Raw genomic sequence first — 17,050 nt, forward strand, 5'->3', positions numbered from 1 at the left:
TTGCTTCTATTTTATGGGAGAATTCATCTCATTCACATTAACAGTTATGATTACCAGTTCTGTATTTCCCTCCATCATATTTTCTCCCCTGTATGTGCTTTTGCTCTCTCTTTGCATCCTGTTCTTAGTTTTTTGTGTTTTTTTTTACCCACCACCTTATCTCCTATCACTCCTCCTTCTCTTAGTAGTTTTATTTTAACCCACTCCACTCACTTCCTATCTTCTATCAACCCTTCATCCTTTCTCTTATCTTTTCACCTAGTGTTTCTGCTCTCCCTTCTATCCTGTCCCTCCCTTTTCTTTTCCTCTTTCTCCTCCTGCTTCTTTGTAGGATTAGCTAAATTTCTGTACCCAACTTAATTATTAAATTATTCCTTCTTAAAATCAAAATTGATGAGATCAGGCTTCAGACAATGTTCATCCCCATCCCTTCTTTCTCCAAATTGTAATAGGTATTTTGCATATCTTCATATGAATTAGTCCCATTATGCCTCCCCTTTCCTCTTTTTTTTTCCATGACAGACCATTTCCCACCCTTTAACATTTTTTTTTCTTTGAGTTCATCACATCAGAGACCATTCAGAGCCTCAGTCCATGTGATGCCCCACCTCATGTCTGTCCCAGTGACAGGTACAGTTCTGAAGAGTTACATATATTGTTTTTCTATCTAGGGATGTAAACAGTTTAATCTTTAAATATATATATGTTCCCTCTGTTTACCTTTTTATGGTTCTCTTGCATCCTGTGTTTATAGATGAAATTTTCTGTTTAGTTCTGTTTTTTTCAACAGAAATGATTGATAGTCTCTTCCTTCATTGAATTTCTATTTCCTCTCCTGAAAGATGATCCTGAGCCTTGCTGGGTAGCTAATTCTTGGTTGTAACCCCAGGTCCTTTGCTTTCAGCAATATGATATTCCAGGCCCTCTAATCCTTCATTGTAGAAGCTGCCATATCCTGGGTAATTGATAATTGAATTGTTTTTGTCTGTCAAGTTGAAGTATTTTTGACTTGAGATTATAGTTTTGGAATTTCACGACAATGTTTGTTGGGGTTTTCCTTATGGGATCTCTTTCCAGAGGTGATTGACGGATTCTTTCAATGAGTATTTCTCCCTCTGTTTCTAGAATATCAGGGCAGTTTTCCTTGAAGATCTCTTGAAGAATACTATCCAGGCTCTTTTTTTGATCATGACCTTTAGGTAGGCCAATGATTTTTAAACTGTCTCTTCTGCATCTATTTTCTAAGTTGGCTGTTTTGCTAATGAGATACTTCACATTTTCTTCTAATTTTTCATGTTTTATTTTAATTTGACTGATTCTTGCTGTCTCACAAAGTCATTAGTTTCCATAATGTGTGATTTTCTTCAATTATCTTTTGTTTCTCTTTTTCCATTTGTTTATCCTATTAAGTAGTTGTTTTCTTCAGACAATTTTCTTCCAAACTGTTGACTTTCTCATACATATGTCTCATTTCTTTTCTCACTTTTTTCTTCTACCTCTTTTATTTGCCTTTTGAAATATTTTATGAGAATTTACAAGAAGCCTCTTTGAGCTTGAGACCAATTTATCTCATTCTTTGAGATTTTTTCTGTGAAAATTCTATCCTCATCTGAGTTTGTGTTTTAGTCTGCTCTGTCACTATAGTAGTTTTCTATGATAAAGGTTCTTTTTTGTTTCTTGCTTCTGTTCTTTTTTTTTTTTTTTTTTTTTTTTTTTTTTTTTTTTTTTTTTTTTTTTTTTTTTTTTTTTTTTTTTTTTTTTTTTTACTTTTAAAGTGGAAATCTGCTACTGGGATAAAGGTGGTGCCTTCCCAAGCTTCCTGTGCAACTAGCACTGAGCCCCTTTGTGTTTGTAGGTGGTAGCTTGACTGCTCTCTCCAGGAAATAGCCTGTTTTCCCAGAGTTTATCTGCTAAGCTGGTACTGGGGGCTGCTCTACTGATTTGCTTCTCTACTGAGCCAGGATTGAGGGTCTTAGTTACTGATTTGCTGTTAAGCACCCCTTATCCACTTTCCCAGAGTCCAGAGTCTGGACTGGTAGCCTTTTCACCCCAGTGAGACTGATCTTTCTTTAACTTTTTTCAGTCTGTCTTAAGCTGGAGAGTAATTTCATTCCATCACACTCTGTTCAAAGGCTTAGTTTCATGTAGTTTTCAAGGGAAACTGGGAGAGCTCAAACAACTTCTTGATTTTACTCCTCCATCTTGACTCCACCTCTGGAAGGAATCAGCAGGCCCCAATCTCTTGAACTCATGAGGTTGCTTCCAAGACTACTAATGTCTTCAAGATTGCTATTTAATTATAATTCAGGCAAAGAAACACAAAACAGATGAGTTCATCAAAGGACCAATACCCAAAAATAGATTCATCTAGATAAACTCCATTGACCATGTGATGAATGGACATGGGGATGAGGAGAATAGAGACAGAAAGAGAGAGAGAGAGAGAGAGAGAGAGAGAGAGAGAGAGACAGAGAAGGACAGAGAGAAACAGAGACAGGCAGAAACAGAGACACAAGTAGAAGTCCCTGTCCATGAAGTATAATCTAACCAGAGCCATTGGAAACAGAGAAAATTTTCTAAATATTTTCATCATATCTTTTTATTTCCCAAATATAATAGTGCTTGACGCATAGTGATATTGATTTAATCCATACTCTCTGAGGAGCAAAACTCTGAGGAAACTCTGAGATGAAGGTAAGTACCGTCTCTGTAATCAGTAGTCTTAGAGGATTGTCTAGAATATTTAAAAGATAAATGACAATTTCAACATTGAACAATTAATATTCGTCAAAAGTTAAACTTGAATTCAAGTCTTCCTGGCTCTGAGGCTAGCTATGTCTTCTCATCCACTATGTCATCTTACCTCTTAGCTGGACACATTAAAGATACTTAATAAATAATTGTTAAATTTAATTAACCAGAAATACTCTTTCCACATACTTCTTTTAACAGTTATTAATGGGTGCATAATAGATTTTTTGGTTGCTTCAGTAGTCATTCTTGTTTGTTTGTTTTTAAAGTTGTTCTCTCTTAAAGAATTAAGTACATTTTCTTGGGTGACCATAGTATTTAGGAAACATTTCCTAGCATCCCTCCAATGCTTCAGTTCTATCCTAAAGAGACCAACTTCAGCATATAGAACAGTGTTATTTTCTTTCTTGTCTTAATTTCAGCCAACATGTCAATTCCCCTGATATTCTGAAAATCACTAGGAAAAAAAAGATTAAGCACTATAATCAGTCCAGCTGTGACAAATAGAACCCTAAGAGGTAGAAAGGTAGTTAGTTATTTCCTCCTTTGAGCCTTTGAGGGAAACATGAATGAACTCTCCCGCTGATACTGCCTATCTCCTCTTCCCTAAAACTGCATTGAAATCACCAGGATCTGTAATTGCTCAGCTTTCCACTTCACTTTAGCATAAGAAACATAGACTAAGAGAATAAAGAAAGAATAGATCTGAGGATGTTTAAAAATGCCAAAGAGGGGAAAGTGGGCTTTATTTTTTTTAAATAGAGATATTCATTAGTTTTCTTTTTTCCTTTATTACTTGGCTCCAATTATGATTTAGAAGATCCCCTTTGCTTTGAGTCCCGATATCACATTACCTTTTTTGACTCATTTACAACATTCTCTCATGTGATTCCCAAAACAACCCTGAGAGGGAGATGAGGCCAGGGGATCCCAGTTTTTTTCTTCAGATAATTAGGGGCATATTGGATAGAGTAATGGATCTGGAGTGAAGAAGATTTGAGTTCAGATCTAGACTTATATACTTACTAGTGTGTAAGTAGTGATTTAATCTCTGTCTGCTTCAGTTTTCTCATCAGTAAAATGAGAATGACAATAGCATGTGCTTCCCAGAGTAGTTATGAGGATAAAATGAAATAATATTTGTAAAGCACTTTGCAAACCTTAAAATGCTCTTGAAGTACTAGCTATTATTATTGCTTATATGAATCATGGGTAAGTCGTTCCTCTCCTTAAGCCTAAATTTCTTCATTAATAAAATAGTTACACATATCTTTTACTCTAAAAACTCTTATGCTATGATTGTACTCATTATTCAAAGAATAAATTTGAGCTATGCCTCCTCTAAAAAACCCTTCCTAATAACTCCACTCAACTTTAATAATACTGCTGCCTTGTCCATCTTGATTCTATTTTGTCTGATGTTCTGTTACATTTTCTGAGGCATAAACATATCAAGTCCCATACTGACATTCTAAGGATGAATTGATAAATTAAGTTGCATGAAAGAATGAATGAATGAAAATGAATTTATAAAGTACCCATTATATTTTATAACAAACTCTAAGGATACAAAATGCAAAGACCATCTCTGCCTTCAAGGAACTTATAGTCTAATGAGGAAAACAATGTGCATAAGGGAATAGTGACTAGAAATTTATCTTTTTGGTTCAGAAAGTAATAGGGATGGTGAGTGAGACCCTATAAAGATAGATTGAAATATCCCTTTATAGGGAAGTAAAAAGATAGTTTAATTGAGGTAATAGAACTGGTGAAGGATAAAACTGTTGAGAAGAGAGCTGGGGAATACAGTAAAAGTAAGTATAGCAAAGACTTGCTTGACCTCATTAAATAATAAGCTCCTTAAAAGAAGGGAACATCTTTCTATTTGTATTCCCAGTTAACACAGCACAGTTACTGGCTCATAATAGACTCTTTAAAAATATATATTATTTATATATTACATTCTTTTCTTTTAAAAATGAATTCCAAATTCTCTCCCTTTCTCCCCCTTCCTGCCCGAACCACTGAGAAGGCAAGCAACATGATATAAATTGTACATGTGAAAATATGCAAAACATATTTCCATATAGACCATATTTTTAAAAAGCAAGAAAAATAAGGAAAATGAGAAAATTATACTTTAATTTGCACTGTTTGTCAGTTCTCTTATATTTCTTCATCATGAGTCCTTTGGAATTGCCTTAGATCATTGTATTGATCAAAGTAGCCAATTCTTTCACAGTTGATCATCATCATCATCATCATTATATATATAGTGCATAATGAACTCTCATTTCCTCTCACTCAACTTTACATCAATTCATAAAGGTCTTACCATGTTTTTATTTGTGAAACCATCCCCCTCATCATTTCTTATAGTATAATAATACTCCATCACAATAATATGCAATGACTTTTTCAGCCAATCCCTAATTGATAAATATTTCTTCAATTTCTAATTCTTTGATATCCCCAAAAGAGCTACTATAAATATATATTTTACATATAGGTCCTTTTTCCTTTTTCTTGGATTTCTTTGGAATACTGGCCTAGTTATGGTATAACTGGATCAAACAAAATACATAGTTTGATAATCCTTTGGGCACAGTTCCAAATCATTCTCTAGAACTGTTCACAACTCTACCAACAGTTCATTCATATACCTATTTTTTTTCTTCATCCCCTCCAGCATTTGCCATTTTTGATAGGTATGAAGTGGTACCACAAATTTGCATTAATTCTCTAATCATTAATGATTTAGAGCACTTTTTTTCACATGACTATAGATAGCTTTGATTTGTTTTCTTCTGAAAATTGCCTATTTATATCTTTTGACCATTATCAATTAGGAATGCCTCTTATTTTTAAATTTTTATTCAGTTTTATAATCATTATATATTTGAGAAATGAGGTCTTTAACAGAGAAACTTGTAAAAAAAATTTAACATTACTTCATTGTTTATGATAGAAACCATGAAAGACTCTTAGTAGATATTTGTTGACCACTATTGACATCAAAGGAAGATAAAAGAGTGGAAATTGCAGAGTTAGTTTAAAGAAGAAAAAGGTAATTGACAGGACAAGAAAAATTAAGTATCAAAAGGCACTGGAAACAAATAGAGAATTAAGTAAGTCATGGGGTGGGTCAAATTAGTGTTAAAAATTCTTAACTTCTTAAAATGGATACTTGCTTACAAAAAGTTTTAGTCAGGATCTTAAGACTGAAGTATAAACAGTTTCAAGAAATGAGACTAGCGATAATTTCAATCATTTTGAATAGTAGGGAAATTGTATCAAATATTCAGGGTTTCTTTTTTTTTTATAATTGAATGACTGGTGCTTGGTTTCCAAGTGTAGGCTGATCTTCTTCCTGGAGAACAAAATAAAGGTACTAGAGAGGGAGAATAAAGGAAAGAGAAATAAAACTTCAATGGGCAGGGAGTAGTTCTAAGGTAGAGAGGGGTGGACACTTGATCCTTGTCAAGATAATAGAAAATGGAAAAATAGTAAATATAAGAGAAATTAAAAGAAAGGTGTACCTGTGGAATTAGAATTAAAAGTCAGATCTAAGGGCCTTCCCAAAGAGGAGAGAACTACATGATTTGAAGAGAAAGAAGCTATTCATTCTTCCAAAAATTTATTGGCAAAAGATCATGCATTAGGAGCAATGGAAGAAGAAATGTCAGTCAACAAGCAATAATTAAAACCCATGATGAGCTAATAACTCTGTTAGTTGCTGGGAATAATGAAACAAGGAAAAATCCTTATTCTCAAAGAGCTTAGGTTTTAAAGATAATATGGTTAGTATGCTATATTCCTCCTCTAAAAAAATAAGGGCAGATAAGTAGTGTGATGGATAAAGTGCCAAGTGTGAAATCAGAAAGACTCATCTTTGTGAGTTCAGATTCAAACTCAGATACTTACTAGCTGTGACATCTTGGTCAAGTCACTTAACCCTATTTGCTTTAGTTTCCTCATATGTAAAATAAACCAATGAAGAAAATGTCATATCACTTCAGTATCTTTGCCAAGAAAACTCTAAATAGAGTCATGAAGAATTAGACATAACTGAAAAATAAATGAACTACACTAACAAATAATCAAATTTAGTTGCACTGCAGTCGATTTAAGACAATATTTCTTAAGCACCTACTATCTGCAAGATATTGTATTAAACTCTGGAGAGACAAACAGAAAAAGAAATATTTTTTGTCTTCTAGGAACTTAACATTGGTGATTCAGTATTTAGGGGACTGAAATAGATGGTTGTTGATTAGGTAACAACAATGGACAGATCTTTGTCTTCTATCCAAGACAAGATAGAACTTTCCAAGGTTTATCAGAATAGATGATAACACCTCATATATGGTGGTTCACAGGGGCATAAATGACACTTCCAGAAATAACCTATTGTCAAGAAACTGAAGACCATAAAGGCACAAACTGAGCTTTCTTCACTTTTTTTTTCAGAAAGGTGAAAATATATGGAAAAGAAATAAAAATAATTTTGGAACTGAAAATCTGGCCATCAACATACTTAGAATGGGATTTAGATTTTGAATTACAACTTACACTATGGGATTGGTGGATTCTTGGACAAAAACAGAGTAAAACTTAAAAAAAAAAAGATGCTCACAAATATCTTTCCTTAGTGTCTTGAAAATCCAATTAGGACTTTATAATAAAAGAGATGGTGGACAGAGAAAACTGCTTAAGTGTACCTACCAAGATAGATATAAAAATAGCCACAATGAAGGAAAAAGAAAAAAAAAAGCTGAACTATCCATAAATTCATAGGAAACAAAATCTCAAAATGGAGCCTGGAGCAAAACTCATAGTTTCAAGAACCTCTGTACAATGAGGACCAAAAGTTTAAGTAACAAGCAAAAGAAAGTAGAAGTCCACAGGCAAGAAAGCAAATTTGACCTCAGAAGTATCCCTGAGAGTTGGTGGAACCCATGATTGCACGAGACTCTAGATCAGGCAGGGGGTTCTCAAACTATGACCCGCGGTCCAGATGCGGCAGCTGAGGACAATTATCCCCCTCACCCACGGGTATGAAATTTCTTTATTTAAAGGCCCAAAAAACAAAGTTTTTGTTTTTACTATAGTCTGGCCAACTATCTGAGGGACAGTGAACTGGCCCCCTATTTAAAAAGTTTGAGGACCCCTGCAAGGGTTATGCAATATTTAAATAAGCAAGATAAGCAAAAGGGGAGTAAATGAGATAGTACTGTATATTAAAGAAATGTTTAAATAAGGAAATCTAGTAACAAGAGAGTGTGTAAACATGAATATTTGGATGAAGATAAAAGAGGGAAAATTAGAAATGATTTTTGAGATTGTAGCAAACCATAAACTTCCTAAACACAAACAGGAAATAAGTGAGGAATGTGGAATTAAATCATAAACTTGGCATAGAGGCATGAGAGATTTCATTCATCCAGACCTTCTGCTATCCAGACCTACTATTTGATTAACTTTAAAAATAATTTTATCTTTCAAATGGTTGAAAAACAAAAATGAGGAAATTCTACTCTGGCTCTGATTTTACCAACAGGGAAGACCTGGCTGTTGGAGTAGAAATGAGAGGAATGGAAGAGTGTCCACTCACTCCAACAATTTATAAAAGAGGAGAGGAAAACTGGGCATCATGGGCATCATTTACCATATACTTTAGACTTGAGGAAAGCAGATTTTAAAGAATTCAGTGGATAGAGAAATAGAATCCCATGGGGGAAAATGTTTTAGGGAAAAGTTAATCGAGGATAAATGGGAAATACTCCAAGTGAAATAGTGTAAACACAAGGGAAAATAATTCAAATAGGGAGGAAAAATGGGATTTGTCTGAAGAGATCAACATGGATGCACAGGGACTCATAAATAAACTTAGAAGAAAAAACAAATAGGCAGATGCAGATATAAGGCCAGGTAATAGATAATAACTATAGGAGCACAAATAATGTGAGGAATATTGAAGCTCAGGTTGGGAAGGAAAGTGAGAGACAAACCAATGTTGGTTTTTAAAAAAAAATCCATACCAAGAATAAAAAGGAGGCTCAAAGAAGGGATACAATATTATGGGGGGTGTAGATAGAATGATAACAACTGACAAGAAAGATAAGTAAGAGTTGCTGAAGTCTTTGTGTCTTGATTTATCTGCAGAGAAAGATATTTGTAGTAGAATTTACATAATGCACAAGACTGTCAGATAGCTGATATCTAGAACAAGTAAGAGAATAGTAAGAGAGTATCCTCAATTCACTCAATCACCAGATACCAATGAATTACATTCTCATGGCCTAAAAGAGCCAACAGATATGTTTGCTGAACAACTATCAAAGAAATCTGAATATCATGGTAACAGAAGTACCATAAGATTGGAGTAGGGCATATATTATACCAATTTTCATAAATGGAAAGATGATAAAGTCTGTAACTCTAGGCCTCCAAATTTAACTTTAGTTCCTGAGAAAATTCTAGAATGAATCATTAAAAATGGAGGAAAATATGACAGTATATTTTAAAGTAGTAATTACCAAAACCATTTGGTACTGGTTAAAAATAAAGTAAGTGGTGCATCAGTGGAATAGGTTAGGTACACAACACAACAGTCAATGTAATCTCTATTTGATAAACTCATAGATGCCAGCTTCTGGAATACAACAATATTGTATTATTTGACAAAAATTGCTGGGAAAACTAAAAAATAGTATGGAAGTAACCAGGCATAGACCATTATCTCATATCATATACCAAGGTAATGTTGAAATGGGTTCGTGATTTAAGCATAAGGAGTAATACTACAAGCAAATTAGGAAAGCAATAAATCTGTTGGATCTTTGGAGAAGGGAGTAATTTATGGTAAAAAAAAATGAAAACATGAAGCACAATCAATAATTTTGATAATATTAAATTAAAAAGATTTTGCCCAACCCCTCTTTGTAGTGGCTAGAAACTGGAAACTGAGTGGATGCCCATCAGTTGGAGAATGGCTGAATAAATTGTGGTATATGAATATTATGGAATATTATTGTTCTGTAAGAAATGACCAACAGGATGACTTCAGAAAGGCCTGGAGAGGCCTTACATGAACTGATGCTGAGTGAAATGAGCAGCACCAGGAGATCATTTTATACTTCAACAACAATACTATATGATGACCAGTTCTGATGGACCTGGCCATCCTCAGCAACGAGATCAACCAAATCATTTCCAACGGAGCAGTAATGAACTCAACCAGCTACGCCCAGAGAAAGAATTCTGGGAGATGACTAAAAACCATTACATTGAATTCCCAATCCCTATATTCATGCCCACCTGCATTTTTGATTTCCTTCACAAGCTAATTGTACAATATTTCAGAGTCTGATTCTTTTTGTACAGCAAAATAACGGTTTGGTCATGTATACTTATTGTGTATCTAATTTATATTTTAATATATTTAACATCTACTGGTCATCCTGCCATCTAGGGGAGGGGGTGGGGGGCAAGAGGTGAAAAATTGTAACAAGAGGTTTGGCAATTGTTAATGCTGTAAAGTTACCCATACATATAACTTGTAAATAAAAGGGTATTAAATAAAAAAAATAAAAATAAAAAGATTTTGCCCAAACAAAACTAATACAGTCAAGATTAGAAGCAGAAACCTGGGAAAGAGTTTTTGTAAATAGTGATTCTGATAAAGTCTCATTTCTAAAATGTATAGAGAACTGATTCAAATTTAAAAGAATGAAGTCATTCCTCAGTTGATGAGTGGTCAAAGGATACAAACAGGCAATTTTCAGATGAAGAAATTAAAGCCATTTCTTGTCATATTAAAAATTTTCTAAATCACTATTGATTAGAGAAATGCAAATTAAAACAACTCTAGGGTACTACCTCATATCTATCAGATTGGTAAGATGATAGGAAAAAATAATGATTAGTATTGAAGGGGAAGTGGGAAAACTGGAGCACTAATGCATTTTTGGTAGAGTGGTGAACTGATCCAGCCATCTGGAAAACAACTTGTAACTATTCCCAAAAGGCTATAAAATAGTGCATATCCAGTGTCAGCAGTATCATTACTGGGCCCATAACCCAAAGAGATCATATAGGGGGAAAAAGCAAATATGCAAAAAATATTTGTAGCAATTATTTTTGTAGTGTTGCAAGAAGCTGGCAAATGAGTGGATGCCCATCATTTGAGAAATGGTTGAATAAGTTATGGTATATGAGTAATGGGAATATTATTGTTCTATAAGGAATGAGAATTTCATAAATTTCACAAAACTCTGGCATGATCTACATGAACTGAGCAAGATCAAGTGGTGAACAACTATGAAAGACTTGGCTCTTCTCAGCAATACAGTGATCCAAGACAATTTGATAAGCTTGGAATAGAAAATACCACTCACATCCAGAGGGAGAATTATGGAAACTGAATACAGACTGAAGGATACTATTTTCATCTTTTTCTTATTTGCTTTTTTCCTTGTGTTTTTATTTTTTGTTTTGATTTTTCTTTCATAATATAACTGATATGAATATGTTTAACATGGCTCTATATGTATAACCTATACCAGATTGCCTACTGTCTTGAGGAGGGAAGTAGATAAGGGACAGAAGGAGAAAAAAATTGTAACTCAAAATTTTACAAAAATGAATTTTGAAAACTCTGTTTCTGTGCAATTGGAAAAATAAAATACTATTCAAAAATTTAAAAATAGAGGAAAACATCTATAAAGAATACTGGGGATTACAAAAGGCTATCCTGGCTTCATTGACAGCAGGTAATTTCATGCCAGAATATCCTCATTACCTTAATGGCAGGATTACTAAATAGGTATAGAGACTTTACCTTGATTTTTGTAAGTTATTAATAAAGAATCTCCTATCACTGTTGTAGATATCAATATGATGACATGGATTCAGAACTGGTCAGATGTCTGAACTCAAAAAGTAGGTGTCAATGATGGCATGTCATTGTAAACAAGGTATACAGTGAAATATCACAGGGATACATACATACATGGTTGGCCTTATGCTGCTTAATATTTTTCCTCAGTGACTTGGATAATGTTGTAGAACACATGCTCATCAAATTTTTGAATGACAGCATGTAAGAGGCAAAGTTTTAATCCTGCTTCAGATTCTGACTAGTTGATTGACTCTGATTAAATCATTTAACCTCTGTGCCAGGTTCATCCCATCATCAGAGACACACAAACACACACACATATGCTTTAAAGTGCTATATAAATGCTAGTCAAAACTTGAACAGATTGGATATAGAAGGCAATTGGAAGATTAAGTCATATTCCAAAAAATTTAGGTAGGATATAGCATTAGACTGCATCTAATAAGATGGAATTCAGTAGATACTTATATTTTAGCATTTGGGAATAAAAGAGGCATAGATAGACATCAGTTCTGAAAAAATCTAGGCTCTTAAGAGACTGTAAGTTTCATAGATATCAGAAGTGTGACATGGCAACCCAAATAGCTAAATTTGATATTGGGCTACATTAAGTGAAGTGTGAGTTCTAGAAATAAGGATATGATAGATGCAATGTTCTGTGCTTTTTTCAGACCTCAGACCTCATCTGAAGTATTCCATTTGCTTGTGGATGGCTTAATAAGAACATTGGTAAGATGGATCATGTCTAGAGCTGAGGTGATGAAGGGCCTTGAATCCATGTCATATAAAAGTCAGTTGTAAGAACTTAGCATGTTTAACCTGGAGAAAAGAACAGTGTGTGTGTGTGTGTGTGTGTGTGTGTGTGTGTGTGTGTGTGTGTGTTGGGGGAGAGACATGAGAGTTGTCTTCAAGTATTTCGAGGGCTATTAAGTGAAGGAGGAATTAGAATTATTCTATAGGGTCCCAGAGGGCAGAACCAGGAGCAAGAGATGTAAAACATAAGGATGCAAATTTATGCTTGATGAGAGGAAAAAAAACCTAACAATGTGATCTTTCCAAAAGGGCAATTGGCTACCTAGAATAGCAATGAATTCCCATTTCTTTCAGGCCCTTCAATTAAATACTAAAAGATCATTTTCTTAAAGCCATAAATCCTGGAAGATTGTTGTTCATCAAACCATGTGGTGTACAGAGACAGCAACACATAATAGATAGAGATTCGGCCTTGGATTCAGGGAAATCTCTGTTTCTAACTCTATCTGGCATGTGCTGTACGAACATGAGGTATCTATAGTGGGGATTCCTTTTGTGTATGAATTAGGATAAATGCTGCTGGTTGTCTTCCAAATTTCAAATTCTATGATTCTGTGCCTCAGGATTGGGGGAGTGGCATCCTTCATTTTTAAGGCATTCAGATGTCTCAATGCAAAGTTTTGGCTTATTTCAATTTTGGAGAAATTAAACAATAGTTTTGTTTATGTAATGGCTCATTTGCTTTTCCAGATGTGTCATTCGGGGGCCAAGCAGCTGTTGGATACAAATCTTTAAAATCTCTGTTTTCTGTCCTAGAGGCAAGAGTATAAGAATGTTTATAGGGATGACAGGCAGATGTAAAGCTGGTGTAAGACTAAATGCAGTATGCAAAAACTTTACTTTCCTGTGTTCAAATCTGGCTTCAGACTCTTATTAGCTCTGTGACCCTTTGCAAGACACTTAATCCTGTTTGCCTCAATTTCCTCACCTGTAAAATAAGCTGGAGAAGGAAATGACATACTACTCCAATATCTGTGCCAAGAAAACACCAAGATGATGTTAGAGAGATTTAGACATAACTAGCATGACTGAACAACTACTGAAAAGTGATCTTTTTTAAAAATGATAAGATTTTTATCTTTAATTGTGGTACCCATAGTTTTGTAATTCTTTGACATACTCGTTTTCAATCTTATCATCAACTTTGTTCAATGTCAAATCATCTTGGAGAAAATGAGAATAAAAGAATTTATCCTAATTAGCAATGTGATATAGTGGAGCTGTTCTGAGAACAGAAGACATGCGTTCAAATACGTATTATATACTGGTTGTGTGGTTCTGAACAAGACATTTTAACTCTTAGTGATCTATCTAGGATGACTCAAATACTATAAGTAACAGAGAAAATTCTGATCTGTATTGCATCAGTATAGAGAATTTCTTACATTAATGTAATGGCAGATAAAATCTCTATCCCTTCTCAATTGGACTCTATCTTGTGTGCAAATTTACAAAGGTTTTTATGCTCTCCTACAAGGTTCCCAGATTTGTTGTTGTTCAGTCATTTTCAGTCAAGTCTGGCTCTTTATAATCCCATTTGGGTTTTTCTCGGCAAAGAAATTGGAGTAGTTTGCTATTTCCTTCTCCAACTTATCTAAAAGATGAGGAAACTGAGGCAATGTTTAAGTGAGTTATCCAGGATCACAAGTTAGTGACTAAATCCAGATATGAACTCAGGTCTTCCTGACTCCAGACCCAGTGCTCTATCCACTGTGCCAGATAGTTGCCCTATAAATCTCAGAAGTCTGCTGTTTATCAATCAAAGTGTATATGCTGAGGCAGCAAGGAACAGTGAATAGAAGTTGGCCTTAGATTCCCTCTTTGTTCCTTCTCCTTCACCCCATGCTCCCTTGCCAAAAAAAAAGAAGAGGTAAGTATGCAATGGAAGAGATATAATTTCTATGGACTGGATAAATATAATTTAATGACAGTTTTTAAACACTGACAAAATGACAGTTTTGTCACTCACAAGTTGGATTCCTAACCTTTATGAAATAAAGAAATGCTTCAGTCATGCTCTTAATTTAAATTTCCTTTATAAAAACTTGAAATAAAACTTCAATTCTTCAAGGATTAGGTTGAAAGCATTGAAAACAATGGAAGAGCCAGATTGTATTTCCCAACAATCATCTAAACAATTCCTCTTTCCCTTCCCAAATAATCACAGTTTCTCAAACATGTGTTTATGTGTAATGTAATAAATAAAATTAATTTTTTATTGGATGAGGAAATTTACTAAAATTTAGAGAGAAAAAAAAGATGCTCAAGATGTCCCCTGTTCTCTACTGAAAAACACACTAAGGTGATGTCCCATTCAGCCAAACAGTATACTTGGGATGAAGGTCTTCTTCATCCAAAGTCTAGCTGGATATACAGATGGAGCCAAAAATATATCTAAAATAATTTTTGATGTGTTTCTTTCTAAATTAAGAAAAGCCAAAAATCCTGGACTGAGAGATAGTGTAACACAATGAATAGAGAGCTGGCCTCAATGTCAGAGACACCTGAGTTCAAGTCCTAATGCTGATATCTACTACCTATTTGACTCTGGGCAAGTTTTATCTCTTTGTGTTCACAGGCAACTCTATGAGATTATAAATTGCAAAAGCAGTACTGCATGGTTGGAGAAGACTCTGCTCATTGTAGTTCCATATAATAATAAAAAAGAAGCTAGGTGGCGGAACAGGAGATAGAGCGCTGGTCCTAGAATCAAGCAGACCTAAATCCAAATACTTACTAGGTGTATAACTCTTGTCAATTAACTTAACTCTGTTTGCCTCAGTGTCTTCATCTGTAAAATGAGCTAGAGAAGAAAATGGCAAACCACTCCAGTATCTTTGCCAAAAAAAGCCTCAAATGGGATCATGAAGAGTTATATATGATTGAAACAGCTGAAGAACAACAGTAACAACATAACAATAAAATTACAGGCATGATTCCCAAATATCCAAGGCTTAGGATAATCCCACTATCCTCACCCTGTTCTCAGACCACATCCAGAGTATTATGTTTAATTCTAAAAATGATTAACCTGCAGAAAGGAAGGTATGAGGAAACCACAATAGATACCTTTTAGCACTTGAATGACTGTCTGGTGGAAGAGAAGTGAAACTTGTTCTATTTAGCTTCAGAGGTCAGAAACAGGAGCAATGATGGAAGAGGCAAAGAGACATTTAGATTTTGGAATTTCTTTAGACATCAAATATTTAGAACTACCAAAGGTGAATGGCTTGGTTTGGGAAATGTTATGTTCTCTTCACATTGGAGATCTTGACAGAAAAAGTACAGATGACCTACTGCCTGGGATACTTCTCTCTCTCTCTCTCTCTCTCTCTCTCTCTCTCTCTCTCTCTGTGTGTGTGTGTGTCTGTCTCTGGTTTTCTCTGTCATTCTCTCTTTCTTTGTCTCTGTCTCTCTGTCTCTGTCCTTCTGTTTCTGTCCCTCTCTATGTATCTCTGTGTCTTTCTGTCTTTGACTCTCTCTTTGTGTGGTTCTAATATTGAATGTTACCTCTAAGACATGATGGGTATCTTTGAACACCAAGCCTTCACATCATCCTTGGGTATCTTTAAGAGGTGCATCAAATAGAAATTTCTCTACTAGATTTATACTTGATGTAAACACTTGTGCCCACCTCCTACTCAGGTACTATCTTATGTGGCATCACAGGTACCTGAGCCAAGCCAGGAAATTGTCATCCAGTTCTTTACTAGAAAAAATGACCCTTGGAAATAAAAAGGTAAAAGCTGATGGTAGGGTGACTATTATCATAGCCTCAAATATTTTGCATAAACTTTTATACATACATGTGTATATGTACACACATACATATGTACAGTGCTAACACACACACACACACACACACACACACACACACACACATCCACATCCACGTCCACACTGAGAAAAGATGGAGCTTAAAGTATTCTGTTCCCATTAGGTCAGAACCAAAGCCAATGTAACAGGCTACATTGTCTTTCATTGACAAAATTTTCATTTTAGGTCAATTTAGCAACCCTATCTTTGGCTGTATTAGTGGTTTTCTGAATGCTTTTGCTTCTTAATGTCTCCAGAGACAGGAAATTGTGTGGCCACTGTACATGAAAAAATAATGGAAAAAACAAACCAACCCAAGTCTGGGAAACCACAACAAGAAATCTGTTTGAATTGACATGAAATCTGTTTCTACTTATCTCACTATTTGTATCCATTATTTAGAGTTAATGCAGATTCAGTAATCTGGGTTCTTCTCTTCAGTAGGCTTCAGTGGTAAAGATCTATTATACTTGGTTTACTCAGTTAAGGGACATGACTTGGCACTAGATTGTTGTTATACTGTGGGTATATTTCTTTGGAAATTCTGTTAGAAATAATTTCTAGTTTGTGGAGATTGGGTTTATGACAATGGCAAATTGATTCTGTTACTTCTCACAATTCAGTTCTATTTAATAAACTCTTATGAAGTATCTATGAAAGGCACTAAGTAAGATGCAATATTTACCAAGCCATAGGAAGTCAAGAATTAGAAGGAAGAGACTTTGGAGATATTATGTTTTAGACCTTTTTGTACATGAGAAAATGAAA

This window comes from Sarcophilus harrisii, chromosome 6 (assembly GCF_902635505.1).
Source record: "Sarcophilus harrisii chromosome 6, mSarHar1.11, whole genome shotgun sequence".
NCBI lineage: Eukaryota > Metazoa > Chordata > Mammalia > Dasyuromorphia > Dasyuridae > Sarcophilus > Sarcophilus harrisii.